The following is a 20,642-nucleotide window of genomic DNA, read 5'->3' on the forward strand; positions in this document are numbered from 1 at the left end:
TTCAGCCCTAAAGATAATCCATCCAGTTGTCCATTTTATGTACACACAAAAAAACAAGGCTCAGAGAAGGGAAGCATTCTTCCCAAGGTTAAAGTGTCATCTCTTCAAATGACAAAGCAAATGGGGCAAAAGGTTAACAATAGGTGAATCTGGGCAAAGGATGCATGGCTCCTCTCTGTACTCTTCTTATCCTTACAGCTTTTCCATAAATTTGAGATTATTTCCAGACTAAAACAGTAGGTAAACAGTAGTCCTTCTAGGCTGATTACAGGTTTGGAAATCAGCACCCAGGGGTCCAAATCCTTGCTCTGCTGTTTCCTAGCTGCATGAGGTAGGGCAAGGCACTTTCCTTCTCTGAGCCTCAGTTTCCCCTGGGTAACGAAGGGTAAGCCTAGTGTTAGTCCTTCTACCCTTCCTTAGGCTTGTTGCAGGGATTAAAGGAGGGGATGTAAGCAAAGGGCATGCTTAGTGGAGCGTGCCTGCCATGTGATCAATGTTCACGAAGTGGTAACCAGTTAAGTACAGCAAATCAGTGTCTGGTCCAGGCACGACTCCATAGCCTTTTTCCAATGTGCTGGTCTGCAAATTGGTCTTGCTTCTAGGGAAAAAAAAAAAAAAAACAAGGCATTTTAGGTAAGAACATAAACGTGGTGGGCCTGTCCTCTTGGGGACATTGTGATATGGTTTTCATGTTTGCCATCTTGTCCCTTGCTGAGGTCAGCCTCTTTCACGGGTACATCTGCAGGCTACCCTCTGCCAGACTTCAGAGCACACCCCTAGGACCTGCTACTCAGAAAAGAGTAAACACTGAAGACAGATCGATTGGTGTTCAATCATCCTCTAAGCCTTTGTAGCTAGAGAAACCGGGAGAGAGTGACCCAAAGCCCAGGCTGTGGAGGGGACGTGGGACAGATGTGGGGTGGGTATGGGGGGCTTGGTTAGGGCAGAGAAGCAAGGCTCCAGGGTCCTTATTTCTCTCAACTTCTTCTGCCCAACTGGCCTGCTCTCCCTACCCAAAAGGGATTCCTACTGAGGGCAGCATGACTGGTGCTTAAAACAAAGGGTTAAATGGTAGCCCCAGAAGTGAAAGCTTTAGAGCTTTCAGGGGTGGGTTCATCTGTTATCCTAGGGGATGGACATGGGCATAGGGAAAGCAGGGGCAGATTAGGCTGGGTGGAAAGCCAGAGAGAGGGAGTGCTGAGTGAACTTGCGAGGGAAGGTGGGAGACAGGGATGGGGGAGGGAGAGCCAAGCAAGAGAGTGTCATGAGACTACTGGAAGGCTTAAGACTTGGGTTCTAATCCTGGTTGTACCCTTCTTTGGTTATGAGGACTGAGCAAGGCTCTAGACCTCAGTTTCCTAGCTGTCAATCAATGAGGTACAACTTGATGCCCTCTAAGTTCTCAGCAGTACCAGTCTGAGAAGTCATGATGGAAACTATAGACACAAGGAGGGAGAAAGAGGAAAAGAAAAGACAAAACCATGTTTGATTTATTGAACTCTCTCTGCACTGGTCAATGCTCTCTATATGCACCATCTTATAGAATTCCAAATAATACCGTGGGAAGGGATTATTTTACCTCTGTTTTACAACTAAGGAAACTGGGACTTAGGTCACTTACCTGAGACTACCATGAGGTAAGGGGAGCTGAGATTTGGACTTCAGCTCTTTGGTTTCAAAATCTGGTCAGACCATTATATGACTGAGATAATATATGTGCAGTGCGTACCACAGTACCTGCATAAGATATATACTAACGAGACAGGAGGTAGGTACCCATGTCTTGCTGGTACAACAGCCTGATCAGATCCCTGAGAATGTCCTGGTGCAAACTCTGTAACCCTTCAGAGAGCGTCAGCTCTGGAGGAGCTAGGACTGGGAACAGGGATGGTCAGAACTAGCTCAGACACTGAGAAGTTAGTTCAGTGTAGAGGGGAAAAGGCAGCATCCATGTGGACCAACCCTCCCGGGGTCCTGGTATTTGGTCAGGGAGGAAAACGTATGACAAAGAGATCTTCCAGTGCTGTACTGGTGCCAACCCATACGAGTTGGGAGAGCTGGTTTCGTTCATCGTTCCCAACTCCGCTGTGAGTGACGTCACAATAGTAGCTTATAAGCAACCATGCTAGAAGTATTTACACCGTGCAAATCGGCAAACAATGCGATGGAGGCTTCCCTTTCCTCCTCAGAGCCCATTGTTAAATAATTACTAGCACACCACTGAGAAGAACAGTCAGTAAGAAGTAAGAATTAAGCTACAAACCAGAGTGCAAGGGCTTTTTTCTAGAAATAGAGCAATCCAGAATCTTTCCCAAAGGACAGTGCACTAGGCCTGGGACAAAGCAAACTACTAAGTCCAAGGCTTTGGACAGAGGATCTCTTTTCTGAAACAGAAGACAAGGTCACCTGGGGAGGCTGGATATTTAGGGCCTGCGTAGGAGGTTGGAGACTCTGGTGTTACCCGCTTGAAGGAACGATGAGTCATAGAATCTGGGTCAGGTCAGAGCCAACAGTGGATCAGGTATCCTCAGCTGTGTGGTAAGAGGGGCTGTCAGAGGCTAGCCAGTTCTCTGACCTCTTTGAACTGCAGAATCACTTGGAAAACTTAAAAAAAAAAAAAAAAACCCAATTCCAAATACTTATCTCAGACCCATTATATGGGAATGTCTGGCCAAGGGGTCTGGTATAAAATTCTTTTCAGGTTCTAATTTTCAACCAGAGTTGAGAAAAACCACTCTACAGTTCCCTTGACATATTAGCTAACAGTACATCCCTGTTCTTATTCTGGCATTGGCTCCCACCGAGTGTATCCCCCTTTCCCAAGCCAGGAACTCAACTCCCAGTTCTAAGAGGGATAACAACTTAGAGCAACCATTTATTGCCACTTTTGTGCCAGATCTATTGCATATTCACCAGTCATCCTGTGTGATCTATTACTGTCCTTGTCTCTGTATGCAAACGAATGAAACTAAAACACGGCAGAGTAACTTCTCCAAGGTCATAGAATCAGTAAGTTGCAGGATTGAGTCTTGAACCCCATTCCAGTTGTTTCCAAAATCTGTTGTCACCATACCCCAGCATCAGCCCCTTAGGAGAATCTTACAGGTTTTAACTTCTTCCCTCTTATCATAACTCTTGCCCTGGTCATTAGCTATTTGTTATTTGTAGTAGGTAGATACCTTCCTCCAGAATGTTCCAGCAGCTCCTGCAGGCTTTATAGAGAGATTCTAGTTTCTCTCATGAAGAAATGATACTGGGAGTTTGGATTTCTCTTACTGAAGGAACAGTGAAATGCAGAAACCTAGCTTTGATCTACGCCTGCATTTGGCCCCATTTAACGAGACGTCAGTGAAGAGAAAATTGCGTATTCAGAAATTGTCATAGGCTCAAAAACTCCTGTCTGATGTCTCTCTTCTCTCTCTTCCCTCAAACCTCAGAAGAAATAGACATTGGTTTTTTTGTTGTTGTTTTTCTCTCTTAAAGGTCCCTCCCAGACCAGCTGTCCCCAACCTGCAAACATCAAGCGGTCTTGGCAGACAAGGGTTCCTTGAATGCAGTGAGAGAGTCAAACAACTTCAAAAGCTCCCTCCCCAAGCTCGTGATGGTCCCTGAAATACTGCTTAAATTGTTCTTTCTCCTCCTCCTTAGCGATGCCAACCAGCTCAGCACCTGACAGCCCAGCATCCAAGGGAGGGAGAGGGCTGTCAGGAATCAAATGGGAGACCAAAGGCAATAAAGCAAACATGTCGTTTTTAGTTGCTTACACTAGCGAGAAGGAATAATCAGTCTCTCTCGCTTTCTTGTTTTTCAACTAGGCTCAGCAGGATTCCCTCAGCCCCACCCCTTTTCTTTACACTGAGGGACTGTGACTCTCTGCTTCCCACCCAAGCATCAGCACTCTGTCATCGCTTTTCTTCACAATCCTGTGGGGTGGCCAGGATTCTCCTACCCTGCAAAACTCTTTCCCAGATGAAGAGGTGAAACTACCTGGCATGATTGCCAACTGTGTGCCAAGTGCCCTGTGAGATGCTTGCACTCATGACCTCATGTAGCCCTGACTCTTAGTTACTTTCCAGGCTTCAATTTCCTTTTCTAAAAAATGGACGTGAGAATCCCAATTTATAGGATTTAGGCGATGATCCAGCAGAGTCTTGTGTCACTAGAATACAAGGTATATGAAGGAAGATAATCCGAACACGGCTGGGAAGGGTGAATTGACCCAGATCGGGAAAGAATTTGATTGTCAAGTTCATTCACCTGTTCATTCATTGAATCAACTAATGTTGACTAAATATCTAATTCTGTTGAGACTAAGGATCAGGTGTAGAGTGGCAAATAGACCAGTCATGGGACTGACCTCATGAATCTTATATAGTTTTGCCAGGGAGAAATGGGGAGGGAGAGAGGGTCTCACAAACAAACACGTAAAGAAATATATCATCTCCGACTGTGAGAAGTGCCACTGAAGAAAATACAGGGGGAAACTCATATCATGGGGAGAGTCATGAAAGACATCTTTGTTTTTTTTCTTTAAACAACTTTTTGAGATATCATTTGCATACCATACAATTCAATGGTTTTTGCTATATTCACAGGGTTGTGCAACCATCACCACAATCTAATTTTAGAACATTTTTGTCTCCCCTAAAAGAAACCCTGTACCAATAGCAGTTAGTCCTGAGTTCCCCTTCCCTCCACCCCCTGGAAACCACTAATCTCCTTTCTGTTTTTACAGCTTGGCTTATTCTATACCTTTCATATAAATAGAATCATACAGTGCTATCTTTGGGGGTTGGCTTTCACTTAGCATTATATTTTCAAGGTTCATCCATGTTGGAGCATCTACCTGTGCCACATCATTCATTTTCATTGCCAAATATTATTCCATTGTATGGATGTGTCACATATTGTTTATTGATTCATCAGCTGTTGGACATTTGAGCTGTTTCCACCTTTGAGCTATTATGAGTAATGCTGCTGTGAATGTTGGCACACTCAACCAAGTAACATCTAAAATTGCAATTGCACTGATTATCCCACAACTTCAAACCCTGCATATCTTTTCTAACCTAACAGTGTATGAAAACACACTATGCTTTCCATCTTATCTTTTCCTAAAAAAAAGGCAGTTTTGTGTGAAGGGATCGTGGCAGCCTACGAGTTGGAATAGTGGAATTTGTGAAGAGACAACACCTGAATGATTTGGAAAAACAAAATTGCTTAGCTAGGCAATGCTTCTTATGTGACAACTTTGCGATGTGCGTGAATTTGCACATCTGTACGCTTATGAGACAGGCCATATGCAAAAGGTGCAAACCTGGGGCCCAGAGGCCAAATTCATCCCCACAGGCATGCTGTGTTGGATACAATTATTGTATCCAACATTTTAAAAATATGATAAAAATCTTGATTTCTGCTTTCTCTTGAAAATGTAGGAGCTCTAGCCTCACAAGTACTTGCCCTTTCAGATGGGGTCACCCTATTGAAGTTGCCAAGACCCCATGAAAGACATCTTTGAGGAACCAGCAGAAATGCTGAAATCTGAAGGATGAATGGGGGGTGGCTGGGTACTAAGAAAACACATCTCCACATGAGCAGGAGAGAGCTTGAACTTGAACCTATGTGAAATGGGGAGTGCAGGACAGTTTTTGAAGAAGAGAGTTGCATCGCCCTGTGCTGTTTTAAGAAGATCACTCTCTCCACAGTGGAGGAAGAGCTGGAGGGGGACAGACCAGTTAGGAGGCTGTTGAGGTAGTAGGGGGGCCCTCTGGGAGAGCATGGGACAGGATGTCTGCTAGGGATATGTTCAAATACAGTTAGAGCTGGTGATTGATTGGCTGTGAGGAGGGGAACCCGTGAGCATTGCTGAAGATGAGCGTTGGATTCTGGCGGGGGGTGGTGGTGCTGGAGAGAAGCACAGCGCCAGGGAAGGGAAGGGCAGCAGGCCTTCAGGAGGGGGAGGGGTGAGTTCAGCTCTAGAGCTGCTGCCTTTGTGGTGCCTGTAGGCCATCCAGATGGAGACACTGCCAGCCAGCTCTGAGCCCAGGAGAGGTCTGACTGGGGAATGGGAATGTCAGCACTCCGTGGCCGTGCATTCACTCTTCTGTTTCTGCGTCACAAATGGCCACAAACTTAGCGGCTCCAAACAACATACATTTATTATCTCACAGTATGTCTGTCATCGAAAAGTCCAGTTATGTCATTGCCAAGCTCTCTGTTCAAGGTCTCAAATCAAGGAGTCGGCTGGGGCTTTGATCTCAGCTGAGGCTCAGGGCCTTCTTCCAAGCACTTGTGGTTGCTGGCAGAATTCATTTCCTTGTAGCTGCATGACTGACATGCCTGCTCTGTTGCTGCTGTCAGCCAGGACCACTCCCAGTTCTTATAGGTTACTCCCTGGCCCTTCTCACAGCCCTCTCCATGGCAGTTCACAGCATGGCTTCCTCAAGGGCAGCTGGCGAGCACCTCTTACACTTTGACTGTCTTTCTTCGAGGCCCCAGTCTCTCTTAAGACTCATTTGATTTGGCCAGACCTATCCAGGGTAAACTTCTATATGATTAACTCAAAGTCAGATGCTTCTGGACCTTAATTTTATCTGAAAACCCTTCCCCTTTCTCAGATAACATCATTTAATCACAGAGTGATATCCCATCATATTCACAGACCCAACCACATTCAAGAAGAGGGGGTGTACAGAGGGTATATAGGGCATGGGAATCTTGGGGGCCATTTTAGAATTCAGACCCCCCCCCCCCACTGAATGATAAAAAAGGCACAGGAGGAACCGACTCTCCTAGGAGAGAGTGTAGACTGGAAACTGAAGAGTTCCAGGTTGTTCGGCTCAGTCATGGATTCTGGGTTGAAAATGTCCTTCTGTCAGCATCACAGGTACTGTCAAACCACCTGGTGCTCCATGGGGAGGAAGCAGATGCCACAGCCCAGAGGCATTGGTCATGAGAACAGCTTAGGGGCTGTGGGACATAGGGATTCAGGGGAGATCTGTAACTAAAGTTCACTGAGTCAAACCTATTCTGTGTCAGACTGGAAAAGGACTCTTCCTTCATGGCTCCCGTTGAGCAAATTTACTAACCATCTGCCTTTTTTAATTAGAGTAGATTTTGGAAGAAGTGCGGTCAACTCTGGTTCTTGCACTCAAATGCTGGGGAACATTGGGAAAGCCTCTTTGGCTCTCCATCCATTCAGTTGGGGTGTGGTGTTTGAATAAATTACATCTGAGGCCTCTTCCACCTCTGAAATTCTATGCTTTTATTCATTGGACATACATTGTACATTCCAGGAACAGTATGACTTTTTTGGGAATCGGGGGTTAATAAAACATGGTTCCAGGGAATTTCTTGACAGTCCAGTGGTTAAGACTCTGCACTTTCACTGCCGAGGGCACGGGTCAATCCCTGGTTGGGGAACTAAGATCCTGCAGGCCATGCAGCATGGCCAGAAATAAAAAATAAGATGTGATTCCAGCCTTTAAGAAGCTCCTCTTCTGGCTGCTGTATGTGGAAAAAGTCAAGACCACTGACTATCCCAAGCTCATCTCTCCACGGTGAGAATACTCAGGGAACTGAGATATTTCAACAACATTGGGGATGGCATGCTTATTGTTTCTATCATTTTTCACCAGTGTAAAATCATGTAATAGTACTACTAGAGGAAAATAGAAAAATAGAAACAAACAAGAACCTTCTAGACCAAAGAGCGTATTTCATTTTTCCTCATCGTCATTTACATATATATTTTTCTCATCATTGTAACTGTAATCAACACACACATTTCACTTGCTTTCTTTTTTTTACTCAACATTATATTATGACCATATTTTTTCCATGACACTCTAAACCTGAAGATACTCATTGTAGCATAATCTGTAATATTGAAAAATTAGAATGAGCCTGAATGACCAACAATAGGGAAATGGCTAAGTGAATTATGATGCGTCAACTTGATGGAACATTATGCAGCCAGATAATTGTTGAGAATGATTTTTTAAGAAGGGCGGAATTCACAAACCACAGTGCTTACTTCCGAGGACAGACAGAACAATTCATTTAAAATATATACTTGGGTGAATCACAATATGTATATTTATTTATCCTTCTCTTTATCAGTTATACTCTGCCTGTTCTCAAAAGGGATTTCAGGTGAGTGGATTTGCTGGAGGTAATTGCACCAGTGTGCAATGCTTGATTCATGGTCTTTGGAAGTAAACAGGTGGTGGAAGGGACTTCCCTGGTGGTCCAGGGGCTAAGACTCCGAGCTCCCAATGCAGAGTGCCTGGGTTCAATCCCTGGTCAGGGATCCCTAGATCCCATATGCTGCAGCTATAAGATCCCGCATGCCGCAACTAAAAAAGATCCTGCATGCCGCATCGAAGATCCCACGTGCCGCAACTGAGACCCAGTGCAGCCAAATAAATAAATACAGTAAGTCCCCTATATACGAACCTTCAAGTTGAAAACTTTCAAAGATTCGAACGTGCATTCCATCAGCGTCAGGCATGAGTGAAATTGCAGATTGCCCTCCGTCTCCTGTTGCTGACGATCCTTCAGCTCTACCATCTCCCACCTCCTCTCCCTCCTCCAGTCAGTAACTCTTCTTGCCTCTTCACTCAATGCCAGCCCCTGGATGCCAGCTGTTGCAGTGTACTACTGTACTTTTCAAGGCACTGTACTGTAAAATTAAACATGTTTTATTTTGTGTGTTTGTTTGCTTTTTATGTATTATTTGTGTGAAAAGTATTATAAACCTATTGCAGTACAGTACTGTATAGCCGACTGTGTTAGATGGCTACCTGGGCTAACTTTGTTGGACTTAACGAACAACTTGGACTTACGAACGTGCTCTCGGAATTGATCTTGTATGCGTATGTAGGGAACTTACTGTAAATAAATAAATACTAAAAAAAAAAACAAACAAACCAAAGGTGGTTGTGAGTCCTAGCAGAGTGATGTTGGGAAGATCACTTTAACCCACTGGCTCCTGCTTTCCTCTGTAATACATACTTGTAGTTCCTTCTTCTTCTAAAAGTGGTTTTGAGGTTGAAATGGAATAATACAAGTAAAGCAGTCAGCACAGTTCCTGGCAGATGGTAGGTGATGGATAAATCTGCCCACTTCCCTTTATACCCTAGGTTAGTGTGTCTCAGTAGCTAGGTCAGATGATCTCAAAGGTCTATTCTATCTTTAAATTGATTCAGAATCTTGAAAAATGTTGCCTATCCCTCTTTCATTATTCATTCAAACCCTTGTGTGTCTGGTCTTGGGATCTCTGGAGGCATGAATGCATTTCATCTTTACCTAATGGAAAAAAAATAAATAAAAGAAAGAAGATGAAGAAGTCAAAACTAAGTGTCCAGGTGGAAAGCGTCCTGGACCATGAGAATGATCTCCTTGTACTCTGTCCTTGAATGATGTTTTGAGTAAAGTTACTTTCCCCTTTAACATGGTTCCCAACCCTATGTGCATAGGAAACATGTTTGGGTTTAAAACACAAATACCTACCTTTGGACTTCAACCCAGAGTTTTATTTAAAAGTTTGGGGTAGAGCCTGAGCATTTCTGAGTTTTTATAAAAGCTCTCCAGGTGCAGCCGTGGTTGAGAATCGCTGCCTTAGGGAACCACACCAAAGAAGAGTAAGACTGGTGGCCCATGTGCTCAAGGCATGTTCAGCCTGGTAGAGCGATACCAGATCCATCAAATTCAGTGGCTTCCGTTTCTCTCTATTATCTCTCTATAATCAAATAGATTATAATTCTAGGATGTCCTCTTGGCTCTGCAATTCTGTGGTTCTAATTGAAGTATACCTTTTGTTTTGTTTTTAGCAAATGTAAGAAAATGTAGTATTAGCCACGTGCTGATGGCTGAGGCGGTTTAGAGTGAGGAGTTGGGATACACAGGGTCCAAAAATAAAGGATAGCTCTTCAGAAAAGGAAAATCTTGAAACACACATCTAACGAAATAATTTTCTTTCTGTTGGAGAAACTAGAAACAAGGAGAAGAGAGACTCCTCCCATTCCAGAAGAGGTCTCCAGCAGGCGTTCCACCATTTAAGTCCAAGGTAATTTCAGTTCACAAGACTTGTACTGGAAGCCTGCTGTGTAGGCCCTGGGAATACAGAGACAAGTGAGGCACGGTCTTTGCCCTGTGGGTCACACAGTCTGGTAAGGGCAAGAATCAAATGGGCAATTACAATAGAGTGTGAAAAGGGCTGTGATAGAGGCTGGTGGTGATTTCTGTGCTGGCACAAAAGAAGAGCACCTGACCAGCTTGGTGGGATCAGACTAGGGATGCTGGCATGGGAAATATCTAGGCTGAGTTCTGAAGAGCAGGGTGGTGGTGTTGAAGGGAAGAAGGTCAGAGAAGACTACTGCATACAGAGGGGACTGAGAATAGAGTGAAATTGAGCAAAACGCCTGGCATACTGTAGGGCCTCAAAATTATTCCTGTTGAAAAAGAAGGAAGAAAAAAAGGAAGGGAAGGAAGGATATGTCTACTTCGTTTCATTGAAATGTAAACTTTGAAGAGCAGAGAGCTAGAGGTGACATTGGCTGAGCGATTTGGACTTTATCATGATGACAATGAGAAGCCATCAAAGGATTTCAACAAAGAAGTGATGTTTTCTGACTTGTGTGGTAGAAAGGTCACTCTAGCTTTTGTAGAAACTGGGATAGAAGGGGACAAGAATGGGGTGAGAGAGAGCAGGTAGGAGGCTGTTGCAATAATTCAGGTGAAAAATGGTACCATCTGGCCTAAGACAGGGATGGTGGGGATGGAGAGCATCTCCTTTATTACAGGATGTAGTCACAGGCCACACCCACTACCTCCCTCATGTGGTCCAGCCCCATCACCATGGCAACATCCTCTTTAAAATCCCTGACCAGAGAGAGTGGTAACAACTCTTACATCTGTTCCTGGAGGTCCTGCCTCTAAGTTTTTTCTTTCTTTTTCTTCTTTTTTTCCCCTTTGATTGTATCTGATCCAGCCTCACTGGGTAATTGAGTGTTTGAGAGTGAAAAATTATCTCAGGAGCTTGGCCCTTATCTTGACAGCGAAGCAGCACTTTTAATTTAATTTTGTTCGGAGACGCATGGGTAACAAATTTCACTAATCGCCCGACTGTCGCCTTCTGCATGGTAACGAGCCGTTTGTTACTAGGCAGCCCAGCGTAAATACATATGAGGGAGCAGTCGGGGGACAGAGACAGGGGCTGGGGAAGAAGGAAGGGACAGCTGCAATCAATATTAGCCAGGCTGGGGCTGCCACCAGGTGTAGAATCAGAGATGGGAATCCGGCTGCGTAACAAAAAGAGAGGGGCTTGGGAGTTAGGTTCACCAGAGCTCCTGGCCTTGCTCTGCCTCCTTCTGTCTGGGTGCAACCTTGAGCAAGTGACTTCACTCTCTGCATCTTGAGTTTCCTATCTGAAGGTGGAGGTGTATACTCCCTACCCCACTGGGTTATGAGAGTTAACTGAGAAACAATACAATCAGTTAGTACACCTCTAAGCATTATGCCATGATATTTTCAGTGCTGGTGAGGACCTTAAAGGAAATACTCTGCCCCCCCCCATCCAATGTTGAAAGTTCTTTCAGAACATCAGCTCCAGACTGTTGGCCAGCTTTTGCCTGCATTCTCCAGAGATGGGGAGCTCACTCACTTTTGAGGCCGCCAATAGTTGCGACTCTCAGAATTGTCTCGGTACACTGGTGTGAAATATGCATCTTTCAAGATTTCCACCCTACCTCAGCCCCCGCCCTGCCTCTGGACCCCTGCAAAGAGTAAATTTTCAATCTCCTCCCTAAGTAAGCTCCCTCCCACCCGGATTTGGTTAACTCTTCTTGTGTCCAGATAAAAATGCCCAGATGAAATCAGTGCTAGAAAAGCCCTTATAAGTTATGTGGCACAACTTTGCATTTTACAGATGGGGAAACTAAGGCCAAGAGGGAGGGAAATAAATTTAAAAATAGCTGTTATTTATTGAGCATCCATTACAGGCCAAGCACTCTACCTGTGTTCTCATTTAATCCTTTCAGTACAAGGTCTTCTGATTTTGTAGATGGGGAAACTGAGGCACAGAGCGAAAAAGCAATTTGCTCAAGTCACATTTTAAGTAAGGATCACAGAATAGAGATTTAAGCTCATGTCTCACTCCAAGACCTGCAAGCTTTTGTGTTGTGATTTTGGTCTCAAAACTGCACAGCAACTCAGGAACTAGAAATGAGGTTCCCTGGCTTCTGGTCATACAGCCACACTAGAAAAAAGGTGCATCCCAGGGATTCCTGTGTAAAAGGTGGCACAGATTCCCATCTTCTCTGTAGTATCTGGACCAGAAAGCAAGGGAGACTGTGAAAAAGCTAAAGAGGTAGCCAGTCAGTCTGTCCCTCCCCCTCCTCCCTGCCCCCTGCCAGACTCCAGCCGATGGATCCTTGGTTCTGGATTTATGAGCCTTCTTGGTGTCTCTCTTTCTTTCCGTCCTAGAGGGCTTGACTCTTCCCTCTCTCAGCTAATTAAAAACCCCAGCCTGGGCTGCCAGCCTTGGATCACAGGCTGCTGGGCAGAGGCGCCGATGCTGCTCTGAAAAAATCACTCCCCGGGGCTGTGGGAGGCTGGAGCGTTTGTCAGAGGGGCTGGGCCCATCCAGGGCTCCTCTGGGACACTTGGGGACTGCTACAAATGGACCATGTCCACCCCTGCTCACCCCAGAAGGGGCTTCATGAGGAGTAAGAAAGTAGGAATCACCCAAAGCTGATGGGGTACGTGTGACACCAGAGTCATCTTCTGAAAACATTTGTTAGGTCGTGCATTCCCTCATACACTTTTAACAGCTCCCTCTTGGCCTTCGTAATAAATTCTCCACGTTTTAGCCTGACGTTGGGTGAGGTGTAGCAGAGCATTGGAAAGCATTACCTTTGGAGATGGACAGTCCTGAGTGTAGATCCTGGCTTCACTGTTTCCTTACTTTGGATGTGTTACTTAACCCCTCTGTGTTTCATGTTCTTCACCTATGAAATGGAAATAAAAAGCAACATATTGACAGACAGATATACTTCTGCATGTGTGCGTATATACATACGTAGGGCTCAGTGAGGCATCGCGTGCACAGCCCTTAACGTCACCCTCGGCATTCTGCTCCATCGTTCTGTCCCTATGGCTGCAGCCATTCCCACTCGCCATTGCTACTTCCACTGTCCTGACTGCTATGACCTGTTGTTAATTTCAGCCAAACCTGCCTGTCTAGCCTGAAATTCCATTCCATCTTCTGCCCAAACACCCACAAGCACACCCCGTACATCTTCACCTGCTAGTGTTTGCTGCTGTGGTTCGATCAGCCTAGAGTGCATTGTCAACCCCACTCTAATAAAGCCGGACTGTCCTTCTAGGTCTGGCTGGAATAAATGTCAACACCTTTCTGAAGCTCGCCCTGATCCCTCCAGACAAAATGTCCCCGTGGCATGTTACCTATATCTCTCTTATCATCGAGTCCTTGCCTCTTCTTTAAAATCATGGTTAGTCCTGTATATCTCTACTCCCCTCCTGAGTGGAGACCAGGGGCGGTGACTTGCTCACACCCATATTGCTAGTGTCTGAAATCATGTTTGAGGTGGTAGGTATGCAATAAATGTTCCCAGTTAGAAGAAGAATCCCAGATACGCTCATCCCCTATATTGTTAAGGTCGTTTCTTCCTGACAGATCAGAAGGCTTTATTGCTCATTCATCCTGTTCTTCCTGGCAGGTGGGGGCTGGTGATAATAGCGGCCTCGCCCGGGCTTGGTGTGAATGGAGTGAGCTGTTGCCCTTCCACGATGGGTGATTCCCCAAGCCGCAGAGCTAACCAGTTCCACAGACTAGAGTCCTGTGCTTCTGACTTTCATTTTAGTCTTTAATCCACCAGGGCAGGCTCTGTTCCATTCTCAGCCTCACCTGGTGAAGTCTGAAAGGATTTCTCCAGGTTTGAATTACTCTTCTTTCCTTCTCTGTTTCGCAGAGATGTTTGGTAGAAAGAAATTCTACTCTTGTCTCCTCGCCCAGGGTCCATTGCTGGAGTTACCCAAGAGCGCCTCCCAGTGGTTTTAGAAATAATTTTTCACTCTGAGAGCAGGAACCCTTTGTGCGATCGTGCATTCATCAGTCAGGCATTCACCAGTCCTGCGTTCTGCGTAATTCGTGCTTTACCCTGTGGTAGGTGCTGGAGATATAGGATGGATCAAACCTAGTTCCTGGCCCTGGGAAATTTAGCCTACTGGAGGAAGCAGGGTAACATGAAAACAGAGATGTAAAGTCCATTGCGATAAATAATACGATGGAGGTTTATGGGGTGTTACAGGAACACAGAGGAGAGCCTTCCAGTCCTGTCTGGAATGGAAGGTAGTTAACAGGAAGAGTGGGGAGGAGAATTTCCTGAAGGAAAGGAGAGCTTAAAGATTAGGTGAAATGAACCTAGCAATATCTAGGAATGGAATGGAGGAGAAGGGCAATCAAGGCGGAAGGCAGTCCTGGAGGCAGAAAGCTGGGCTGGGGGTTGGGGGTGGGTGGGAGAGATCAGCCAAGCTCAGTCACAGAAGGCTGGGGACCTGGGTAAGGAGCGAGGACTTGGTGGATGCAAGCACGGGGAAGTGTTAGAGCATCTTCATCAGACAGTGATGGAACAGTTATCTTACCCCATGTTTTTATTTCTGCCATCTCCCTGTGTTTGAATTTTTCCTGCAGTATATTGTCTTTGGCTTTCCCTGTTTTCTCACACTTTCTCTGCCCCATCTTCATGTTCCTCGTCCCTCTTCTTCTCCTTTGTAGATGTCTTCTTGCCTTACTTCCATCTCTCTAATCCTTCTTCCTCTCTTTTCTCCTCAAAAGCCTTAAGGCTGTTTTGTCTTCCTTGCAAAATTCCCTTGGTCTGTACCTCCAGTTTTTTTTTGTTTTTTGTTTTTTTTGGATATCTAACTTCCTGTCTACTACGGAACAGCAGTTAGAAGTCAAAGATCCTGGTTCTACTGTTACCTTGCTGACTGGTTGGAGAAGCCACTTAACTTCTCTCTACCTTGGTTTCATCCACTGTCTAAAAAAATAATGAGTTGCACTGTGTCTGTGCCAACATATTCTACAACTCCAGCAGCCACCTTCAGTTCCTGGGTTCCAGCCCGTAGACTCAGGGGAACTGGGCCCCTGGAACTGTGCTACAAGGGCCTTGAACAAGATGAGCTCTAAGCATCTGTTCAAATTGATGATTGCATTGTCTTTTTCCTTCCCCTCGATGTCCCCCCATCTCCTTCTCTCCCCGTGTCCCTTCTCTTTATTTCTTCCCAGTTCTAACTAGCACCAGACTGCAAGATGCCTGTATCCAAAGGGAAGCGCTTCCAAATGGGGAGAGTGATCTGTAATTGAAAGATAATGGTTTGGGCAGAAGGCATTTGTTTTCATACTCCCTGCATTACGATTCACAGTGTCTCAAACCAGCTGAGACTCGGAAGACTGTATTAGATACGAATTTAGAGGCCTCCCAAGGAGCCTGAAGACTGAACGAGATAAATTCAAGGATATGTGCTATTTTGGAGAAGCTTCATTCTGGGAAACAATAGAATATTCTTTGTCACTCAGCACATGGATTAGGTGTTCTTGTTGGGGTGGTAGAGAGCCTGGGATTCTGTATAATATGTTGTTCAAGAGCATGGACTTGAATGCTAGTCTGAAGTTCAAGTCATGCACTGTCACTTACTGACGGTGCCACCCTGAACCATTCACTTCTCTTGGATTCAAGGTCTTAATCTGTACAATGGGAGTGATGATGTTATTGTCTGAAAGGACTTACTGTCCAGATTAATTGCATTAACCCATGTAATCTTCTACTTACATTTCAAAGATGAGGGCTCTGAAGTCCAGAGAGGTTAAGTTACTTACTAAAAAGTGATGGAATCAAGGTGTACACCAGGTTGACCCCAAAGCTGATGCTTGTATCTTTGACATTATACTGTCTCATGCCTGGTCCTGAAATTCTCTAAGTTTATTTTTAATAGACTTCAGGTAGGGGAGGAGGAAGGGTTAGTAGATGGGCCTGGAGATGCAATAGGTATGGGTTTCTATAATTGGAAAGGAAGGGAGAGAACACAGATTGAGTCATTCATTTATGCGTACCTTAATTCTATAGGAATTTCCTAAGTACTTGTTTGAGTGTAATTAGTTCTGGGGCCCAAAACTGAATCAGATGTAGCCCATCCTCTCTATGCCCCAGAATTTGGTAGGAGGGAAGGACAAATGACTAAAATAACAAGTTAAAGATGCTGAGATGAACTTTATGGGTATATGCACTTAGGGATACCAAGGAAGTTGGGATCTATTCTAATTGGAGGTACAGTCAGGAAGGCTCACACATAGGCTGGCAGCAACACTCAAACTTAAAAGAAAAGGAGGTCCTCACTGCATGGAAGAGGTGAGGAAGGACATTCCAGGAGGAGGCCAATATTAGTTTCCTGTGGCTGTCGTAACAAGTCACCTCAAACTGGGTGGCTTAAAGCAACAGAAATGCATTCTCTTAACAGTTCTCAAGGCCAGAAGTCCAAGATCAAGATGTTGTCCGAATGAACTTCTTCTGGAAGCTCTGAGAGAGAATTCATTCCTTGCCTCTCTCCTAGCCTCTGGTGGCTAATGACAATCCTTGGCATTTCTTATCCTGTGGCTGCATCATTCCAATCTCTGCCTCCATCTTCACATGGCCTTCTCCTCTGAATGTCTCAAACCTCCCTTTGTCTTTGTCTTAAAAGGCCCCTAGTCATTGTATGTAGGGCCCATCCTACATCTAGGATGATGTCATCTTAAGATGCTCAACTTAAATACATCTGAAAACACTTTTTTTTTTTTTTTCTAAATAAGATCACATTCTGAGGTTCCAGATGGACATATCTTTTGGGAGCTACAGTTCAGCCACTACAGGTGGAAATCAGAGAAAATGTTCATAGGTGTTGGAAAGCAGCCAGATGGGGCCCTATGCCAACAAGGGGGGTTCTTGGGAACATCTCAAGGAGCTTCGATTCTTGATGCTGACTGAAGCTGGGTCACCCCTTCTCTCTAGACCCCAGTTTCCCCATCTTTAACAACAAGGCTCAGCTGAGAATGATCTTTAACATCTTTCCAGTGTTGATATACCTTGGGACTCAGGCAAAGACTGTTTTGCCCAGCAGACCCCAAAACAGCAATCTGGACAAGAGCTGGACCACAGCAGGTTGGAGGAAACACCGGCCGTCCCAGCGGCCCTGGCTGGACCGTGATAACAGCTCTCCAATACCGCTGTTAATCTTTAATTGGTATTTGATTTGATTTAACATGATCTTCTGCTTGTAAAACATCCTGAGATGTTTCTGCGTTGTGAGCGTGTCCTGGAAACGTGGGTTTATTGTATTAACAAGTCCCGGCCTGAACATAAAGGGAGATAATTAGAAACAGCAAAGTCCCTTGGCACGCTCAGGGCAGGCAAAAAGCTCTCGGGAAAACAATCCTTTCAGCTGCTTTCATGTATCCGAATGAGAAATCTGTTGGAGCAGCCCCAGTGGATAGGAGAGCTTGTTAGGGTCACTTAGCACACTATTTCTAGCTCTCAGCCTGTGCCGCCTTTATACAGCTCTTGTGGTGCACCCCTCGTAAGTTTTTGCTACAACCCCTAGGAGCTCAACCTAGGAGCCCACTGGGTGGCCAGCAATTTGTTTGTAAGATCTTTTGGTATGCAGAGCGTGCTTTCTCATACAAAACAAATACATCAACAGCGGCAAAGTTTCCAGGCTAGCCCACAAAAGTTGACTTACCTCCTAGTGGGTCAAAAACATTACCATACTATTGAGATGCCCAGATGAGCCCTAAATGGTTCTTTAACCTGAAAAAAATGTACCTTAAGGGTGGCGAGGTTATATAGTGTGGTTATTTCTAAGAATAGCCCTAGTTGGCACTCTACCATGCGATATATTTGAATTAGAATTATGCCTGACATAGCAAGTATATAATAAAAGTCTGTGCAAACTAAGGTGGTTGGGTTCCAAGGCTATTTCATAAGAAGTGTACTTATGTAGAATGCACTTGAAGTAAGAGAATACGCCAGGGTTGGTTAGCTTCTAAGGCTGCACACAGCATTCTGTCTAACCTCTACCCTGGTGTGCCTGAGCTATGGCAATAGTAAAAGTGGCAGTTTGGAGCCAAGGCTGGCCCCTCAAAAAGTTGCATAGTCTTCCTGCAAATTGATAAGATTATGAATATGGATTAAGTTTCCAGTCTTGTCTCCAAACCTAATTAATCTGTTATGTAAGAGAAATATGAATAGTATCACATTCACTACATATAAATATCCTTTATGAAGTTAATTTTAAAGAAATACGTCTTCTGTGTTTCTATACAGTGTGCTGGAAGAGCATTTGTGGGCGTGGGAGCACGCACGCAAACACGTAGTCAGACACACACCATCACCATTGCTCTGAAGGTATCAGCATCCATGGGCACCCAAGGGCATGGCTTGGGGCTTGAGTGTAGATTCCATTGAATGTATAGCTCATCTCTATATGTTTTGTTTTTTTCTTTTCTTTTTTAATTTTTTTTCCTCTGAACATGTGCATTTTATTTTTTTTTAATATTTTGCCATAAAAAGGAACAAAATTGGGTCATTTGTAGAGATGTGGATGGACCTAGAGACTGTCATACAAAGTGAAGTAAGTCAGAAAGAGAAAAACAAATATTGTATAGTAACATATATATGTGGAATCTGAAAAAATTGGTATAGATGATCTTATTTACAAAGCAGAAATAGAAACACAGATGTAGAGAACAAACATATGGATACCAAGGGGGGAAGGGGGGGTTGGGATGTATTGGGAGCTTGGGATTGACATATATACACAATTGATACTATGTATAAAATAGATAACTAATGAGAATCTCAATGGGTTTTTTTATAGGAATATTTTAAAATTAATTTTTAGTGGAGTATAGTTGATTTAATAGTAACTTTCTTTGATTTTCCATCTGCAGGAATAATGGTGAACAATTCTAGGAGGAAAAAAAAAGTTTAAATATCAGATTTCTGGACCTCACCCCAGAGAGTCTTGTTCAGTAGTTCTTATCATGGGGCCAGAGCACTGTATTTGCAACAAGCCCTGTAGGGGATTCTGGGCTAGGGAGCAAGCAAAGCTGGATCTGCTCAATAGGGTGAAGATATGATTGAAAGAGAGCTGCTTTCTAGGGGCTAGGTATCGGTCAGTGGTTTAAGAGTGGCTGTCTAGTGGTAGTGGTGGCCCTGTGCCCCTGAAAGGTGAGAAGATGCTCTAATGGTGACTGGATCAGACAGGTAGGCAGGGATGGGTGACACCTTAAGTCCATGAGAATGGCGTTGGGGGCAGGCTGGGCCACTCAGCAGCCTCACTGTGGGGCCAGTCCTGATGGACTTGGCCCCAGATGGGGTCATGCTCCTTGCTGTGCAGAGTTCAATGTACTGCACAGGGAGGGCTCATCCTTTGGACTTCAACCTGGTGTAAAGTCCCAGCTCCACCCCACTTAGCACCTTCAAGGCTTCGGGCAAGTAACACAGCTTCCCTGATGTGTAGAAGTACTGACAGTGTTATAATGAGATTGAAGCATGACAATGTGGGTAAAGAAACTATTAGACTAGATGGCTTCACATATTTCCTTCCCTCCTCTCTTCCTTCCTCCTTCTCTCCTTGCCCAGGGGCAAGAAAGTCTTCTGAGGACTGAATTGAGGGCCTTCTCTCCTTCATTCTCCCACTGAAAGTTCAAGGATGACAGTATTTATTTTCCTGTTCAGAGAATGTAAACAAGCCACAGCCTGGACTGGCATCAATAATTTATACAACAAATCACATAATGTGCATAATACACAATTTTTTTAAAATTTATTTTATTTATTTACTTTTTTTTGGCTGTGTTTGGTGTTCGTTGCTGTGCGCGGGCTTTCTCTAGTTGCGGCGAGCGGGGGCTACTCTTTGTTACGGTGCGCAGGCTTCTCATTGCGGTGGCTTCTCTTGTCGCAGAGCACAGGCTCTAGGCACGCAGGCTTTGGTAGTTGTGGCACGTGGGCTCAGTAATTGTGGCTCGCGGGCTCTAGAACACAGGCTCAGTAGTTGTGGCGCATGGGCTTAGTTGCTCCGCGACATGTGGGATCTTCCCAGACCAGGGATCGAACCCGTGTCCCCTGCATTGGCAGGCGGATTCTTAACCACCATGAGGCATGTTTAGCTTATATTTATGAGATACTTTTGTAAACATGGAAGACATGTTGATTAAGTTGATCTTTGACAAATACCTACAGAGTACGAATATACAAATGAGGATATTAAAGCAAAGAGAGGTTACATAATTTGCCTGAAATCACACAGCTAGTAAATATCAAGCTGGAATTTAAACCCAGGTCTTCTAGTCCCAGAGCCAGTGGTCTCCTTTTACAAGTTCATCGGCAGAGTAGACACAATTTATATTGCACTGTTGATTGTTTTGGGCTGTAGCCTTGATGCAACTTGAATAATTTAATGTGGATGTAGCGAATATTTGCATAACACATTATTAGATAAATGAATACTATTGGTAGAAATTACACTGTCTTCTGGTTACAAAATTACCTTTCTTATACTCAGAGCTGACTCGAGATGGAATG

General features: G+C 44.6%; 1 protein-coding gene across 3 annotated transcripts in view; it reads left to right on the top strand.

The window, feature by feature from the left end:
• ASTN2 (astrotactin 2) overlaps nt 1-20,642 on the top strand; it is an 897,588-nt gene that overhangs the window by 322,716 nt on the left and 554,230 nt on the right. Inside the window, exon 1 of one of the 3 annotated variants that reach the window (XM_082470413.1) lies at nt 2,031-10,069. The exons of the other annotated variants lie outside the window; for them this stretch is intronic. The gene's annotated coding sequence lies outside the window, so the exon portion shown is untranslated. Of the gene's footprint in view, nt 1-2,030; nt 10,070-20,642 lie in introns of those variants that run through there. 3 annotated transcript variants of the gene reach the window in all.

Source organism: Balaenoptera physalus (assembly GCF_965194825.1).
Source record: "Balaenoptera physalus genome assembly, chromosome: 7".
In the NCBI taxonomy this organism is placed as follows: domain Eukaryota; kingdom Metazoa; phylum Chordata; class Mammalia; order Artiodactyla; family Balaenopteridae; genus Balaenoptera; species Balaenoptera physalus.